The sequence below is a fragment of the Erithacus rubecula genome (genome assembly GCF_903797595.1).
Source record: "Erithacus rubecula genome assembly, chromosome: 2".
Classification (NCBI taxonomy): domain Eukaryota; kingdom Metazoa; phylum Chordata; class Aves; order Passeriformes; family Muscicapidae; genus Erithacus; species Erithacus rubecula.
The window spans coordinates 39,116,749-39,135,834 of NC_136685.1; the positions used below are offsets into that span (position 1 = coordinate 39,116,749).

A 19,086-nucleotide genomic window follows, 5' to 3' on the forward strand; every position below is an offset into this window, starting at 1 on the left:
GTTAGGATTGTGTTGGAGTAGCTGCATGGCTGATGGTTGGCCTCCAGTTTGTGCTTGTCATTTCTTCAGAGAACTGCTCCTTCCTTGTAGAAACAAGCAAAACTGACATTTTTTGATAGAAACAAAGGACTGTGGGGACCTTCAGCCCATGGTCTGAGTTCAGGCAGGGTTCTGGTTGCAGCTCCCAGTGCCCTGTGGCCCACAGTGACAGTTGTCTTTGTCAATGCCCATAAGGAAAACTTCAACTTTGCATAGGCCAGAATTCACTGCAACAGCACACTGAAATTTTGTTTTCTATTTTTTCCCCCCTTTCTGTTTATAAAGCAGAAATTTAATTTAACATCCCTTTGTTTTGTGTTGCTGACTGCCAGTTGGCTAAGAATAATGACTTTTGGACAAAGCAGAGGGAGGAAGCAAAACATTTTTTTCACTGCTTTAGTCCAAGAGTTCTAAATTATAAACAAGTTTGTTATATCAAATTACTTCAGTGTTTCTGTAACATTGTATGCTAATATCAAAAAGGGCAACTTATTTATTCCTGAATAATTGTAGTTTCATGTGGGGCAACAAAGTTGCTTATGCTTAATTTCTTGAGGTAGCCTGTATAAGTTTTAGAATATGCCTCTATGCTTCACTATGATTTTCCAAAATGTTTAAAAATAGATAGAGAACCTTAGAATTTCAGAAGGACACATTTTGTTTTTAATAAAGGAATAATAGGAAAGGAATGTATAACTTTTGTTCCTGAATGAAATTTGTTTGGAATGATATCTCATGCCTTTGCCAGAGCTAATGAAAAAAAACCCAAACCTCTTGTAAGGGGATATATAAAACAGTTGAAAAATATAATTAGCAAAATAAAACACCTTACAATGATGCAGACAATCATTTGTCTTGATTATTACGTTCAATATTTATCTTAAATGAGAAGAATTTATATAAAAACCATACCCTTTATCTCTGATTATGTGCATCTCTTCCATAAAGGTCTGATTCACCACACTTCAGATAAGTCATTCTTGCTCTCAGCTTAATGCTTTGGAAATAAAGGAATTTTAATGTGGTGCAGAAACTAACAGCAAATGAGAATTCACAGTGAGAAGAATTTCCTCAAATGGTTCTTTTAAAATGCTTGTCACATTTAAAGTCAAGCTGCACATTTCTAAAACAAGGAATACATTTCACATATTAAGTTGTATCATGTAAGAAAACAAACAGATCCTTTGCTTTTAAAATGCCTCCTTCCTTTATGGAGCAGATGGTGCTAGATTGTGAATATATGTCAATTTGATTTATTTACAGTCTGAAGAATATACGGTGAAAGACATGGCATGTACAATGTTCAGATAGACTACATAGCAAACTGATCTTTCTAAACTCATTTGTTTTGGCACAGTCTTCTGTGGTGCGCATGCTTTTCCTGATGTCTCCTCTGTACCCTTCCAAGACTTTCAGAATTGCTATTGTGCTTACAAAAGATGCCAAACCTAACAAGCAACTGAGTGACAGAATTACAGTCAGTTCTAAAAGGCACCTTTTAGCTAAAGAATAGGTCGAGCAGAGTTAATAGGAGTTTAGATAATTTATCTTTTGTACTAGAGCCAGCAGCCAAAAACCTGGCAATTTTCCCAATCCAGGTCTGTGTGTTAGCACTTCTGGACTTAATCATACCAGGTACAGCTACGTTACTAAAAAGACAAACATCTACAGAAGGGTGCATGTTTAGACCTGCACTTAGACTGCCTCCCAGTAGGTCTTTGGGCTCACCTAGAGTGCCTATCTGCAGCCTGGCAACTAAAGCTGCCAGAGGTAAAAGGGCTCCAGAAGTGTCAGTGCACAACTATCAAAGCAGAGAATGCAAATGGCATCTAATGCTATCCTGTCCTTGTGCTCTCCTGCCCCCATCCAGTGTGAGCCATTGTCAGAGCACAGTCAGCTCCACTCACATCACCTGTACCTCAGCATAATTGGATTTGCTGGCTGAAGCATTACTCAAGGAGCTCGGTGTCTTGCTCTTGAGGGATTACCATGGACATTTGGTGTCTAAGTTTTCAGGGGTCTTTGGAAAATTCCAGATGTAACAGTATGCAAAATAGGTTGTTTTGTCCCTTGACAGTGGGAGCCTTTGTTAGAGTCTGTTAGCTTAGATCCTGACTTCTCCTTTAGGAAGTGATAGAAATATGCAGAGTTAGAGCTTATTTGCCTCATTCAAGACAGTGAAGATGAAAGAGACAATGTCACCCCAGCCTTTCCAGAGGCCTTTCATGGACTGGAGAAATACCCTTTTGGGATCCTTCAGGTGCCGATTAGAAATTCAACAGAGAGAAAAAGCCTGCTCAAACACAGAGGAAAACTAGTATGTATTCACTAAGACATTCTCAAATGTCACCCCAGAAGTCAAGTCCTGAGGTCAGTACATTGATAAGTATGAAGAATTATTATTACTAAATTAATGCATTAGTAATGTAGAGACTAATGAGTTTCTAAAAGAATGAGAGAATGTTTAATACTATCTATCCTTCACTAGAAGTGGTTACTAAAGCAACTGCAGGAAGTTTCATCACTAAACCACATCTACTGGCAGTATAACCAGGTGTTGCTGTAATTCCTAATAAGTGAGGCTTCAAACACAATAATGGCATAATTATTTAGTGACTCCACAGATGGGAAAAACAATATAAAAAATAGTCTAGAGTCTTGGATTGCCGGAGTAATTTTCTCAGAAAGACAAAGTGTTACCCAAATTCATATCTTATTAAGGGTTTTGAATATCATTGCCTCTGTTTGAATGATTATGGACAAAATCTCTTGTATTATAGCTTCCCACATACAGTTCAGACTCCTTGCTTCAAGGTCTTGCACAAATTAGTTCCCATCTGGTTTTTTTCCGTCATCTTCTAGCCCATTTCTTGTCTGACTTGCCTGGCTCAAACCTACCTCTTTTCCTACTTCTCACCCCTGATTTATTTTCTGATAAAATATATATTTTAAAAAAAAATTTGCAAGTTGCTTTATGGGACCACAAACATATTGTTTTCCCTATTGAAGAAGATTAAAGTGTAAAAGCAAAGAAATCATACAAGAATAATGTGTGTGTTCTGTATGAAACTTGCCTGAATATTCAGAATGGACTGTATGTAAGTAACAGCTCTGCTTGGTAACATGAAAAGTGCTTAACTGTGCAACATGCTAATGCTGGACCATATTATATTGTTAATAATGGAAATAATCTTACACTCTGACCAAGATCTTGTCAGGGAATTGGTCTTTGGGGACAGGGAAAGTGTCACAGAAGCTGACTAAAGGAGAAGAAAACAAACTTACAAGAAAAACAACCAGTAATGATGTTGAACTAGAGCTGGTTGATGCAGATGTTGTTAAGGAGTTATAGCACCATATGACCCTGGATGTCATATGTGAAAGATTTCTGAAATCTTAAATGGAAATCACTCCCAGCTTACTTCAGACCTCTCTTAGCAGAATTAGTGCTTTGGACTCTCAACTTGAGTTAGTTCGTAGAATTTAACTCAAGTTTTAGCTCTTTACTAAAAGTTTGAGTGATCTATTCAGTGGAGTTAATCTTTTGAAGAAGTCAAACTGCTTTGTAGTCCTCACTTGAGTTACTGGATCAAGTTTTAAGTCCTTAAGGCAGAATTTATTAATTTGTGTCCTTTGCTTTGCTAATACATAAAAAGACTTACCTGAAGTCAACTTGCACTTTCCTCTTTTTATCTATTTTCAAACAATTTTAAAATACTTTATTTTTTTTCATGCAAGATGAACTCTTTTTACATTTTTTATTGCAAAACATTCCAGAATGTTCGATGACATCAGCATCAAGTATTTTGCTCTGGTCTGGGACAGGATCTTCAGATTTTCTAAGCACTGCTTTAAAGATGTCTTAAGTGTCCACAATAATGAAGCACAATATGCTTGAATAATCAATTTTCAGCTCTGCCCTTCTGCAGCCCCAAACTTTGCTTTGTGCCTATTTGTACTTGTCCCTGTAAGAGATATTAATTCTCCTTTGTGGATTTTTTTAGAAATAACATTGCAAAGTTCCTAGGAAAAGTTGGAGGAATATTTTTTTTTTCAGTTTTTATTTTGTGTAATGGGGTGGCTTGACTGAGATTATTCTAACAGGTTTTTTTCCCCCTGTCTGCTTAGCCAATTAGTCCTCAGGTTTTAATGACTGAAAGAAGAGATTTGGCTTTTGTGGGATTGGTTTCCTTTGAGACAAATCTCCAAATATTGCTGTGTTTCCCTGAGTCTGCTGTCCTCAGCTCAGTGCACTAAGCTCGACTCTGCAACTGGCCAACTTCAGGGTGTTTGAAATGGAGAGGCAGATCACCCCCCATGAAAGGAATTAGATAATCATGGGGTATTAAGGAGGTGTTAAGGACCTATTAAGAGGCCCTGCTTTCAGCCCATGATCTCTTTGAGTAAGAATTATGATATCAAACTGCAGTAGAGATTTCTGGCAAAAATAAAATATGTCGTATGTGTTGACATGTGTCTTGTCCCTTGAATCAATGCCCAGGGGAAGGACCTTAGCTTCAGGATTTGACCAAACATACACTAATCAGAGAAGGCCCCTGATTCCCCACCAGCCTTGGCCATGTCCCTGGGTAACAGCGAGCACTACTGATGTGGAGCCAGGCTCACGGGCTTCCTCTGAGGAGAGGGAGCCCAGGCTTGAGGAAACATGCTGGGGAGATGACAAATGAACACCATGAGATGTGACAGTGTGCCTCATCCCTGCAGGAGCCTCCTCAGCTGCTATGAACCAGTCCTATAGAGCAATCTTCACTGCTCTGTACATCTTTTCAATAATTCAACATGTGAGGATAGTGCTGAAAAGGCTGCTAATCCACTGATCTGTCCTGTTTCTGGTGGTCCTCTTTCCTAGCCCCTGGTTTATAACATAAAGTAATCACAAGGCAGATATATAGGCTGTGAAGGATGCAATGGTGCAGCAATGATTGTTGAGACCCCAGGAGAAGGAAACCCACCAAGTGTGCAGTCAGACCTCACAGGACAGGTGAGATGTGTTTGAGACAGTCCAGACGTGGCTGAGAGCCTCCAAAAGTGCCGGGCAGGATAGAGGAGGTGATATAGTCACGGATGCATTTCCAGGGAAAACTCAAATGAACAATCTCCCAAGAATATCAGTGATTCTTCTGGTTGCAAAGGGGGCAAAGCTTAGTGCCATATGAGCATGGCTAAGTTGTTATCCTGTACCATGCACATCATCTGGGGGGAGCATGGTTCTGGGAAGAAAAGGTAAGAACACTGCTAGAGGTGTGTCATTTTTTGACTTGCTCTCTCCAGTGGGGAAGCTGTCAGCATCAGCCCTGCAGACTCCATCCTTTTCTGCCTCCATCCATCCTCTCCCATTTTTCTGAGAGACAGCTAAAGGATATGGTGCTGGAAGGAAAACATTGTCCATGTGGAGCTAAGCTGAGATGGTGAACACCTTTCTAGGGGTATAACATCTTCTTTTTCATATGCTTTTGTTATTAATATTGCTGCTGTTACTGTGTGTTTATTATTTAATTGCTTTTTGCTTTCAGTAAATTGTTGTCTCAATACATAGTCTCTGCTTTTTGGCCCTCTCTTACCAGAAGGAGTGAGGGAAGGGACTGGCTTACTTGGAGTTTTATTTCTGGCTGGTGTTAAAGCACCATAGTGACCAACAGAACTTAATATCTGATATATTTTCAGTCTAAACTAAGTGCACAATTTCCCAAAACCCTCAAAAATGCTATAGTTTTGAGATTTTGTCTTACTTTACCACAGTAAGGAGGGATTTATTGACCTCTTTGTTTATTAACTTCTCAGTTTCATCTGTTTGTGTTCAACTTGACTTATTCATGTTTGCACAGTCTTTCATTTTTATATCAGATATTGCCTTGATTTGTTCATCAGCTACCTGGTTTTGCAATTTATGGACTTCTTAGGGTAACATTTGCTCTGCTTTTGCTTTTCAATTCCCTGTGCCATTATTTATAACCCCTTTAAAACTTGTGCTCTGGTTCTAAAATCTTTAGAAATCTAGATGAGGATCCTCCAAGAGCTACTTTTTCAATTTTGTGTTTCTTATAAGTGGATTCTGAGTGAATGTTGCCATAGGCACTACAATACCACATATCTGACTCAACTATCTCAGCCTTGTAAAATGATAACAAGAAACCACCAGTTTGAGACTTTTTAGGAAAAAAAAATCTATTTTTTAAGGTATTTTTTTAGGTTCTCATGGGTTTCTTTAGCACACTCTAATAACTGCATTCTCTCACCACTGTACTGTAAGCTATTGAAAGTCTAGAATCTTTGAGCAAATAATTGACAAGTATAAAAAACTCCAACTCTTGCAAACTGCAAAGTCTGCATGATTGGTAGTTCTTTTCTTTTTCACCTCATTCTGTCTATTTCCCTCTAGATTTACCCTCTGTCTCTCCTTTCATTCTGACCCCAGGGAATGTTCTTTAGCCGTTGGGAAGCAGTGCTATCAGTCAGCTCACAGCTACCAGGGGGTTCACACTGTGAGGATGTTGTGAGGGGCTTCTACCCTTGGTGTAGTGGCTGCTGAGCTGGGGAAAGCCTGGCTGGTGCAGTATCTCAGTGCTGAATGTGGAAATGACCCTCTCAGCAGCAGCATTCACTGCTCTCCTCTCTCCTGTCCTCCTTTTGTCCAACAGGAGAAGCACACTTGATTCTTCATAGGGGTACCCTGTGTCTCCCATCACAGCTCCTTTCCACAGCAGGCAGAGCCTAGCCCTGGCTCCTCTTCTTGCTGGGGAGCAATTTGGCTGTTTCTGCCATAACAAAACATGTCGTCATTCAGGAGGCCATCCAGTCCAGCCTCCTGCACACAACAGAATCAGTGCAGGGTCATTCAGGCCAGGTTGCTCAAGGCTTTGGAGGCTTGGTACATGCAGTGGAGCTATATGTCTGATCATAGAAGAATGAGAACAGAATTTCTCACATAGCTGTTTATCTTAAGATCAGCAAGGTATCTTATACCTTCTCTTATAACCTATTTATTGATGAACCAATGAAGAATGAACTAGAAAAATGGAAAACCATTTGAACTGCTGGTCTTGAAAGGTTATGATCAGCAACTTGAAGTCCAGCTGGAGATGTGCCTGAGGAACTAATAATGTTCATCAATAATATTTTCATTAATGACCTGAATCACAGAATAAGGTCAGGAGAGTTGGAAGGGACACTCAAGAATCACTGAGTCCCACACAGCCCTTCACAGAACCGTCTCCAAAAGTCACACTCGATGTGCCCAAGAGCATTGTCCAAACACTTATTGAACTGTCTCAGGCTGGTGCTGTGACCACTTCCCTGGGGAGCCTGATGCACTGCCCAACCACCCTTTGGGGAAAGAACCTTTTCCTGATGTCCAGCCTAAACCTCCCCTGACAGCTTCAGGCCATTCCCTGGTGTCCTTCCACTGGTTACCAGAGAGAAGAGATCACTGCCTCTTCCTCTCACAATGAAGATTTAGACTGCAGTGAGGTCTCTTCTCAGACTCCAGGTTGGACAGACCGAGTGACCCCAGATGGTTGTGATGAGGTTCAAAAGGACCTTGACAGGCTCAAGAAACAATCTGAAAGGAGTCCCATTAAGTTCAAATAAATGAAATGTCACATCCTGCTACTGTGAAGGAACAACTTCATGCATCACTATATGCTGGGGACAAACTGTCTGGAAAACAGTTTTACAGGAAATGGCTTGAGGCTTCTGGTGGACAAGGAATGTGATCCAGCAGTGTGCCCTCACAGTGAAATGGCCAACAGCCTTCTGGGCTGGATCAGGCAGAGCATTAGCAGCATGGAGGTGATCCTTCCTCTTTACTCAGCCTTGCTGAAGACCCAGTGCAAGAGAGACAGGGGCTGCTGGAATGACTCCAGTGAGAGATTATAAAGATGATTAAGAAAGTGGAACATCTTGCACAGTAAAGGCTAAAAGAGCTGTGGTTGTTCAATCTGAAGAAGAAAAGGCTCAGCAGGATCTGATCAATGCATCCATATGCCTCCTTAAGAGCAGAGGCTAAAGAAGGAAAAGCTAGGTGTAGGATAAGAGGCAATGGGCACAAACTGAAACTGGAAATGGAGTGACCATGCAAAAATTCCCTCTGAACACTCATCTTAAAACTGCAGCCTCGCAGTTGGGCTCAAAAGCAAGAATTAGCAAATTTTAATGACCCATCTTAACCCCGTTCTTTATATTCAGATACATATTGTTTTGTTTATGATTTGTCACCTTTCATGGTTCTTTTCTTATTATGACTTCATTATTTTATACAGACTTCTCTTTCATAAAATTTCAGTCTCTTCCTTTCTCTCAGCTCTACTCACAGGTAAATGTCTTTTGTCAAACTGCAAATACCAGGTATTGCTTATTCCAGCTAAAAAGACTGGTAGATATTTCAATGCAAAACCAGATATGTAAATAAGGTGTATTTTGTGATCAAACAAAGAAAAAGACATTTATTTGTTAATTAGTGCTGTGTTTAGTGTGAACCCAGTGAAAAGGTCCCATTGAAGAACTTGTGAAGTCTGTGAATACTTTTTCAGATACTGACATACTTATAATATCTAGCATATATATCACAGAGTTTGATATATAAGCTGTAATTTTTTTCTGATTAACACATGTAAATCTGTAAGATCAACTTCTGTGCCTTACAGCAAATATTGGGGACATTGTAACAGACAGACTTTAACTGCTACTTTGAGTTTTAAAATACAAGGTAAAAACCATTCTGGTAAATCACTAAGATGTACACAGTTTTGCTCCATGTTTCTTGATGCCATTACAAATAAGTAACAGTTTCACAGAAAGCATTTAACACTATGTGTAATCACAAGAGAAAAAGCAAGACAACAAAATTATGCTAAACCAGGATATTTAACAATTAGCTAGGATGAAGCCACTTTAATAATCTGAGTCAGGTAAGGATAGAGATTCTTCCCAATGATCATCAGTGAAATAAGTGGCAGATTTTCAAGGAGTCGGGTGAATGTGTTAGAAAAGTTTATTGCTATAATAACAAAAGCTTACCCATCACCTGCATTTAAAAAAAGAAAATTAAAAATTGCATTCCCTTAAAAATTAGGTATCTTGGCCTTCCCCCCACCCCCCGCCCCCCATCCCAGCACTGATTCCTTTGTTTTTTACCATTAGCTCAGATCTAACCTGTAACTTCCTGCTGGGAGTGAAAGAGCTTCTGCCCTTGGGAGAGAGCCCTCAGAAGGCAGAAGCATCTGGTGTGACAGCATGGGCTGGAGGAAGGAGACACAAGTTTGATGGACTGCCATTGGAACTGGAAAGGGTTTCTGTCTGCTCTCCCACACTTTGAGTTATGTTACTTTTTTTGTTTAGAGCCTTCTGCTGCCATTGTGGCCCAGGGTAGCTCAGGGCAGCAGGAATCCCCTGGACATCAGAGCCTCAGGGCTCCTGAGGAGATGTGTGTTGTTTTACATTCTGTCAACACAAAACATCTTGGGGGGCTGGATATTTACTTCTGCATTTCTTGTGCTTTCTGGCACATTTATGGAAGCACAACCAGTAATAGAAAATTATTTGCCTTAAGATAAATAAAGCTGCTGGTGGACTCGGTGATGACATGATGACATTTATGCACCTGATTCCAATTCTTCTCCCTTGAAATAAAAGTCTTTCTCTCTTCTCTTTTTCTCTGTATCACTCCTGTATCACTCCTCTACATTTAGTAATACCAGTATTAGTAGTACTAATATTTAGTACAGATTTTCAGCCTCCAAGATATCTAGAAATGTGCACTGTGGTGAAGCATGGAACCTAAGCTGGCTCTCTAAAATCTGTCTAGGCTGTAGTTTATGGAGATTTGTGTGTCTCCTAAGGGGTGTTTATTCTTTATTTTTATATTATTTCACTAATATGTTGCTACTGTTGCTTATACTCAAACATTTCAGATTGTACACAGGAATGAGTGCTTGACTAAGTGTCATGAATAACTAATTTCATGAGTAGTGACAGCAGGGAGCTGTTCTTGTTATTTTCAGAATTTTTGTGATCTTTCTTTGTTTTATTTTAGGCTTTTTGCTGGAGGTCTGTAGTTCACCAACATTTCTGAACAAATGAGAAGCTGAGAAAAGTTGAGAGCTTGAAATAATGTATCAGAGATGATAGGGATAATTTATTTCTTTGTAGTAGAAAGATAGAAATGAATCCTTTTTCAACACTGAAAAAAGTTCAGTTTGCAGTTTTTAAGAAGAGATCTTTTTCCTGCCACTTGCTTCATGCTGGACTATCGGTTCTAATAAGGAACTTTCAGTATTTGCATCTTTGTGATTTTTTCAGAAATACTAGCTCATTTGTTCTTAATAACATTACTGAAAAATACCAGTAATTATATAATGGCTGTAGAAATCACATTTTAAATAAATGAAGAGAGAAATGATTTTTTTTTATTATAATTCTCCAATTTATATGTAATTACCAGCTATAAAAGAACCTTCCTGGTATGCATAATGACCACCTTTTGTCCTTGCATGAAAAGTCGAGGTGTTTTCATTCAAGGTTTTGTTCTCTTCAGCTTATTCCTGGCTGGTTGGGGAGACAGAGGCAGCTGTTTTTATGACAAGTCACACAGCCCTTCCCTAGACTATTGAAAGTGTTGGTTTGAAAACCAGCTGGGTGTATTCTTAGTCTGTCAAGCCCAGGCCATAGAAACAAGGATCCTGGGCAAGCTAGTTGAAATGTACCATTGTTAAAAGGGAGCTGTTCTTGATGTTGTTTTTTTAATGTTAATAGAAACTAGAAATTACTAATTACCTGTAACTGCTATGATTTAAGAGTAATACAATAGAAAACATGAAGACAACCTAAAGCGACATTCGTTGTTTTTTCCAGTTACTTTGGGCTCCACTAGAAATTTGATTCTCTGCCATCTTTTGTGTAAGTACATATAAAATTCGACAAGAAGAAGATGTAGGGCTAGTCTTGCTGTATCAATTGTTTTGTATTATCTGTAAGATGCAGCAGAATTAATAATCAGAATGAAAGAATTTTTTTTTTTTTTTTTTTTTTTTTTTTTTTTTTTTAAAAAGGAGGAAAAAGGCTACTGTCTTTGCAGCACCACAACCACCTTTTTCACAGAAATTTGCCAGATAACTGACAGGGGATGATGATACTTGTGGTCTTCATCTTAATTGGACTGGAAGGATGTTTCTAGGGATGGAAAATGCAGAGATGAGGTGGGGTCTGTAGATGATAACAATCATGGACTGCACAAAAACTGTAGTCACTGGGACAAAAGGACATAATCCTTGTGGAGGTGTGAGACCTGGTGCTTGACAGCAGCCTGAATACATAATCTCAAGATGAAAGAGCCTCAGGTGGTTGAACCTGAATGACAGGTGTGTAACAGTCCTCCTAGCCTACAGCAGTTTTATATATTTCACCCACATCATGTGAGAGTGCTCAGCAACAGCAGTCTCTTTGTCATCACTTCTATGATGGCATGGTGTTACAGGTACAGCACATGATAGGTACAAAAGGACACCTGCACTGTTGGCTTGTCATGAACAACAACTGAGATGAGTGCTTGCCAAATTTAGTACACATATTTCTGGAAGAAACTTTGCTACCAATAATGCCCCATATTCTCCTTCAAAAAATTGGGAAATGGTCAGATATTTTTCCTGCTTCAGTGTCTATCACAGGTTTGATTCTGTTTTGCCAGAAATATTCCCAAGAAAGTGGACAAGAAGAAAAAAGTGTCTTGCTGCAGTGCTGTTTTTTCCAAATTTTAAAACCTCTTGGTTTAAATTTGGCATATGGGTGAGTAAAGAATACTGAAGCTTGACTTGGCTCTTCTGTTGTTTTCATGAAAATTTCCCCAGGCCTGGGCTCTGAAAATTGCTCTACAAATCACATAAAATTGTTTTTCACAGTGTGCTTTTTGAACAGTAAGCAATTTGGTCAGTGATAGGTGTGCTTTGTCTGTGCAGGCTTCTTGTGTTGTGGCTGCCAGACAAAGGAAATGAGTAGGTATGAGAAAATGAAATTTCAGTTGAACAAGCAGCAATAAATTCTAAATGTTGCAATACCCAGTATCTAACTTTGGGTCCTAAGCTGTCTTCCTACAGGTATGGTTTTGATAGATTTTGAAATTTTTCTTCAAGGCATTTTCCTAAAACACTAAATTTAGTCCCAGATCTGAAACACAGAAAGGTGGAATAAAATGTTTAGTTTTAGTCACCACAATGGTTGAGAATCTGTTTATCTGTGGATTTGGATGTTTTTCCATTCTTTAAATATCCCCATACTCCCTAATCCTCTGCAACAATTTTGCTTTCACTTTTATTCCCTACACTTCTTTATGGTGCCCTCTGCATGTCCCCCATTGCCCCTCTTGCACTGAAGCCTTTTTTTTTCAGCAGAGGCAATCTGCCCCATAGAGGTGTCTGTCCTGAGGGAGTTGGGCTGCATTCTGGTCTTCCTGAGTGTTTTCCCCAAACCTTGGCTGACAGCAGAGAGAGCCAGGGTGTAAGTGCTTAGCCAGGTAGGTCTCAGCTCAGAGCTGTCTTTCCAGCAGCTAAAATGAGCTAATATTAGAAGGGAAGTTAAACCACTGACTGTGGATGAAATGGTGGTTTCTCATAACTATGGGTCTAATCTGCCAGGCTGGATGAGGCTCTGAGCAGCCTGCTCTAATGGAAGGTGACTATGACAGGGGTATTGGAACTAGATGATCCAACCCAAACCATTGTAATGATTCTATGGTTTGCATTTTGCTGCACAAGCTACACTTGCTTCAGTCAGCTCCTTTAAGCTCTGAAGTGGGATCAGTCAAGAAACACAAATTACTGCAGGGGTCTGACATTTACTTGGCCAAGGTGTTTTATGTGGAATCAAATTTGAAAGGTACAGAAGTACATCAGCTGATGGCTGCTGGTTCTGCTGCCAACGAAATTGCCTTTGGTGAGGTTAGAGCTAAAAACCTATTCATCAAAATACATGGGCAAGTAGAATTGTCATATCAGATATTATAATGAAAATTACCAAATATTTAACAGTCCTACTTAATATTGAATTAAAAATCGCTATTGTTTTCAGCAGTCCACTTGTTTTATTCAGTTATTGTTTAACAAAGTGGACTATGTAATGAACAGGGGATTTACAATATATAATTGGTTCCTGGTGATAATGTATGTGTATCTAGCGAGTAGCTGAATTTTCTCCATCCATATGCATTATATTTATTATCTGGAAAGATGTGTAAAGACAATTAAGGCAACAATGCAGTGCAAAAATTCCAATTGGCTTCTATTGGAAAAAAACCCAAAACCCCAAACAACAAACTCTTCATGTTTTCATTTATTTGGTTCTAAATTTCAGTATGAACCAATTTTGTCTCTATCCATTCAACACTAGGAAGATTTTATAACTTGGAAGTGTGCAATGACGAGTCTGGGAGGTGGTGATTGAGTGGATCACAGCCTTGAGGAGTCCAGAACAAGTGTGGTAGTGTGTGCTTCACACTCTGGTTACGGGTGGTCCTGGCAGGACAGGCTCTCCATAGTGCTTCTCTGCCAACTGCATCTTGTTTGCATATTTATATCTTTTGCTTCTCAATTACTTGCAAAGTATTGAGAAGTTGTGTGATTAGCACACATATTTGAAGTGATAAGATGTAAATATATGTGTTGTCTGCCTACTGTGACAGGCTGTTGCTGCATTATCTCCCTGAAAGGCTTTGTAGTGATGCTGCTGCTTCTGAGATCTGTCCTGGAGGAACCTGCAGGAATCTGCAACCATAACCTGCAACGACCCTCTGTGCTGAAGAGAGCAGGGAACATGACAGCATCTTTATCCCACCTTGAGACCCCTGAAGATGGGACAGAAATATTTGGTTATCACCAAACACCAAAAACACTGGAACATAACCCATATAAACAGTCCTGAAATATTGCCTTCTTTTTCATGCCACAGAGACCCTTGTCTACTTGACCATCAATAGCAAGTGAATGGTGAATTTCATACACAGTAGCGCATGCTGCAGCCTACAGGTAAATTACTGTCTTATTTGTAATAATTTACTTTCTATTTAACATACTGGAGTTGTTCCAAGGACGTCTTTTCATAGAAGAAGCAGATGTAGATGAAGTTCTGCAAAATTTAAGCTGTATTTTTTTCTTTTTGAAACATTTAATTAGCAGGCATTAACATAGCCAGACACTTGAAATGGCACTAAAACAATTGTTTGATATTAAACGGCACACACATTCAACTTGTGAATGGAGTAATACTGAAAAGCTTGAAAATATCAACAAATTGCAGTGTGTTTAAAAAAGAAGTTTTAATTTCCTTCCAAGGTTTTTTCCTGCAGAATTTGAAAGCTGGGGAAAAAAGTTCCAATGAACACCAAAAACAAAAATAAAATGGAAGAAAGAGAAAAGATTGTTTCTCTGAATGCCAGGAGCTTATTAATGTGTCTTTCACAGATCAGAAAAAGAATCGTGACCCATATTCTAAAAGCTGTATTGAACTGCTGCACTCTTACTTGGAAAAGTTTGAGCACATTATTGTGGGGAGAGTAGGACTCTGAATCATCTTATAAAAATTTTAAATGTGAAAAAATAACCTAAATAGTATTTAAAGTAAGAAGTTGGTAACAACCACAATAAACTCAGCTGTACTGTCATTTTTGCAAGTTGTTGAGTGTTTAGGGCCAGTTTCAACGGGTGATTGCAAAAGCAACTGCTTGCTTTTCTGAACTTCTCTGACTGCACTGAGAGCACCTGTATGGCTGAGCCATTGATAGTGTCCCAGAGGGTCTTGGATGCTTTGGTATATAGCTCAACGTGTCTCTTGAAGATACTTGTTAGTAGCAGTCTGAGGTGTAGCATTCTGGATGGATCATGCATAACTCAGAAGAAAACCTAGATTGCATCACCTAAAAACATTGACTTCGCAGTTCTCAGCATCAGTTAGTCATCATAGTCTTTGTCTGGAGTACTTTTATGTTTACATACCCTTTGTATCATCACTGCATACCCTTTAAGCATCAAAAAAGAGAGAAGATACAGATACAGATAAGATATCATAAACCTACTTCCACAGAATCAAAGATTTTCCAAAACATGCTGAAAATTTTATTTGCACTACCTCTGGATGAATAAGTTTGATTTATAATAGCTTACAAGACAAAAAACAACTTTTATATATTCCTAGTAATTATGTACCATCACAGACAGGATTTATATAGAAAGTCTTTTATACAATTACAGGCCTGTACTATGAGAAGACTAAATCCCGAAATATATTTCCCCAACACCTCATCTGTCATTTTTGGCTTATCTAATTTGACCTAACTTGCAATCAAGAACAAACTTCTTGCAAAACAACAAATACTGAATGAATCTGTCCATGGCAGAACCCCATGATCCAAAACAAGAAGTATGTGTGCACATCATTTCCATAACTACAGTGGTAAATGTATTTCACAAGGGAATGACAAGAACCCAGGAGGGTATTGCTCATATAATGCTCCCACACAATAAGCCAAAGACTTCTACAGAATTGAGTCCCAACAAACAGGAATTAATTAATACAGGGAGCTGAGAAACCACTAGTTACCAAGCAAACACTTTCATGAAACACCCAGTGTATCTTCAACATTTTAGTCGTGATTTTCAAGAAAGACCTATATAATTCTTTCAAAAGTCTGGGGGGGGGGGGGCGGGAAGTGTATGTTTTGATGGATTCTGGACATAGTAGATATAATAAAAATAAGAATTATAGGGTAAGTTAGTATTGCAATTTATACAGTTGGAAAAGCTGGAATGACAGTTGTTGTGCATGTAATTCTAGAAAGAGAGCAAGAAGTCCGCTCGAGAACAATTACTTGGAGCTTACCAGAATTCTTTTAACCAGTTAGGCAAGTAGATGGGTAGTGGGAATTGTTACCCCTGGAGTAGGATGGGGATATTATCAAGAGGACATAAAATTTATAGTCTCTCTATGACAGTCTCAGAGGAGTAAATATTTTTTGCCACTTGTAAAAGATTAGCCCTAAATCACAGTATGGAGAAGAGCACAGCAGAGCCTGTGTGAAACCACACAGCGTGGGATTTTCAAAACAAAGCACTCATGTGGCAAAATAAGAGAATAGTTCACGCACATATTATTGTGAGAAATTAGCATATGTAGTACCATTTTCACACTCAACCCATGCAGTTTAGAAAGAATCAATTATTGCCAGCACCTGCTTTGGATAGCAGTTTTTTTCAGCAGGCTGAGAGATCATGCAAATGAGTTGGAAAACTTCTGATTCCCTTTATGCTGCGTGGTGAGATGGTGGTTGCCTGCTGGCTAAGGTGAGTTTTGGAAAGGTCACTGAGGATGCTTGGGCATGCATTGTGTAGGGGGAAGGAGAAGTGTACGTTTGATCTGCTGAGCTTAGAGGAGACAGTGCTGGCTGCAGTCAGGGCCATATGTTCACTTGCAGGTGGAAAGAGCAATGCTCTTGCTCAGTTTTCAGATGATGATTCTTCTTCCATACCTCTTATTTTCTAATTTGGAATATAGCTCTACCAGGGGGTTGCACAGTCTATTGGTGGACACTGTCAGAGCACTGCTTTGTCAGCCTGACCTTTGCTTTTACCTGCCTTGATGCCATTTCAGCTGCTGGCATTCAGGTAGTTCATTTCTTGCAGCACAGTAGGTTGGTACTGTGTAGAAGCTGTCTCTGATGTGGCACCTCCTGCTGAATTCAGCAGGAGTGGGTCTGTTTATCAAGTGACCCTCTCTCATGGCATTATTTTCACTTCAGCAGTGTCTGAACTCTTAATAAACCTTAGCCATATTCAGCTTCAAGAACATTTCGGTGCAGAAAATTCAGCTAGTGTCACTTGACATATGTCTTTTGCTCTCAGTCGTGATTTTCCTTTTGCAGGGTTTGAGATTGCAAATATTTCCAGCAGCAAAGAAACCCAGGTAATTGGCTTAGACCTTCTGACCCTCCAGAGAAAGACTGCAAATGGGCAACAAGGGAATAGCAGCATCCTGAATACTGGAGAAATGTCTTTTGAAATGATAAAGCGGAAAAGATTGGCTATGTCTGCACCAGTAAACCAATCAGGACCAGGGTACATGGCCAGCTGCTCTGTTGCAACCATCTGCACTGTATTTTTAGTGTGGCCTGTGGCATGGCTACTCTTGCTCCAGACACCCGGAGAGGGGCAGAGAAATGTCATGCTGAGAGGCTGCTGTGAATCACCCAGGCAGCCTCGCCTGCTCTGAGCAGACCCCAACAGCTGCTGCCACACCAGGCTACTCTGGAGACACAGGGGCAATTGGGAGCTGTCAAACAGGGCAAAGTTCCTCAATCTGCAGAGGAGAAGCAGGTAATACACACAAGGTGGTGCCTGAAGGCTGGCATGTCCTATGATGTCACAACATATAGCTGATAGTTTTCAAATACAAACCAGACCACTAGTTACCTTGAATATTTTCTGCACATTTTAGGCAAGTTTTGAACAAGTGTTGCCATTTTAAAGTTGCCATGCTGGTTAGCCCTCTTTTCTACCTAACCTTGCTCTGTTCTTCCTGAGATAAATAACTCCATATTGCACAGGAAAAGATTTGTCAAATAATTTAATCACCTCTTCGTATAATGATAGAACAAAATTGGCAGAGGAAGCTTGTTATCAATCTGGGCTACTGGTAAGCAGTTATTATGTATAATGAGGCTTTTGTCTTCCAGCATTCTGAAGACCATCTTGAACCCCTCCTTGTGCTTCAGCAAAGGGACCGTCACATCAAATTTTCCTTTAACGTTTTTTCCCCCACTCCCTGAAAAGAAATTATAGGTTGTTATATGGAAGCTCATTTGAAGCCTCAATTTTCTTGAGTATCCTGCTCTTGTGGGGAGTACCAGGTGTGCTCAGAGACTGTGGCCTTCAGGTTCAAACTCAACTGGCATTCTACAAGTCTTTGATTTTTTCTCCCTTCTGCTGAAGAGGCAGTGGTTGTCTTGACAGCAAGAACAAAGCTTCATCCTTGTACTTTGATGTGTAGCAAGGTTAAAATAAATCCAAAATAGGCTTTTGAACAACTGACTATGTTTTTTAAGACAAAGGTTGCAGTAAAGGCTCAAGATAAGATATAAAAATAATTGTTGATTGTATTCAGGGTATTTTATTACACCCCTTGCTGTAGCACATGAAGATGCCACCCATAATAATGTATGCTCTGCAAGGTGATTTGGGAGGTGTAACACATTTTTGACTCCAAATGACGTTAAGCTCTCAGAATCATATCTCAAAGAAAGATAGAAGAGCACTCAAACAATTAGTTTTGCTTAAGAGCTACAAATATTGAAAAATAACATGATTATACTAAAACCAACAAGAGGAATCCTAGAGTGCTGGAGAGACAAAACAAGCTATTGAAAGAGAAAATAAACATTTTGCCTTTCACTGTTTCATAGAAATTCCTTCATCAATAATTTCTATACTGTTGGCCAGGTTTGCAGAGACTCATGTTCCACTATTCTGTATTGATAAGAAGGTCAACATAACATTGTAGGAAGCATTAAAAAAATAAACCTGTTTATGACACTGGAATTTTGAGCTTTTGTTGCTGAATGATCCACTGCTTTCTCAGTTTAAAAGATATTGGATTCTACAATGAAGCTGCATTTGTATACAAAAACTTTTGGTGAAGGCAGAAGTTACATATTTGTCAGCTTCATTTGTTACTATGAATTTACACATATATGAGTAAATCTTTTTGCAAATGTATCTTTTTTGTTCTTTCTCTGCTATAGCTCCCTGCCCCCTCCCCCCAGCTATTGCATACACTTCAGGAAAATAAAAATAAAATAACTGAACTAATAGTGAAAAGAACTGACCAATAATTTCATCCATCTCTCAGGTGGACTGCTGTGAGAATAAAATAATTCTATGTCTGTGTTAAACTAATTTCTCTATCATGTAACTGAAAAGGAAATCCAAGAGGTAGAAGTCCATATTGGCATTCAGATCTGCATCTGTGAGAACTCAATTAATAGTTTCTTTATTA

The 19,086-nt window shown here is 39.2% G+C and overlaps 1 protein-coding gene and 1 long non-coding RNA gene across 2 annotated transcripts in view; one reads left to right on the forward strand and one right to left on the reverse strand.

Moving 5' to 3' along the window:
- USP45 (ubiquitin specific peptidase 45) overlaps positions 1-19,086 on the reverse strand; it is a 495,013-nt gene that overhangs the window by 103,108 nt on the left and 372,819 nt on the right. The gene's annotated exons all lie outside the window — the stretch shown is intronic.
- On the forward strand, positions 15,361-17,892 carry LOC306798008. The gene is made up of 4 exons (XR_013773258.1): positions 15,361-15,492; positions 16,591-16,700; positions 16,958-16,998; positions 17,768-17,892. It is a non-coding gene; the product is annotated as an uncharacterized lncRNA (long non-coding RNA).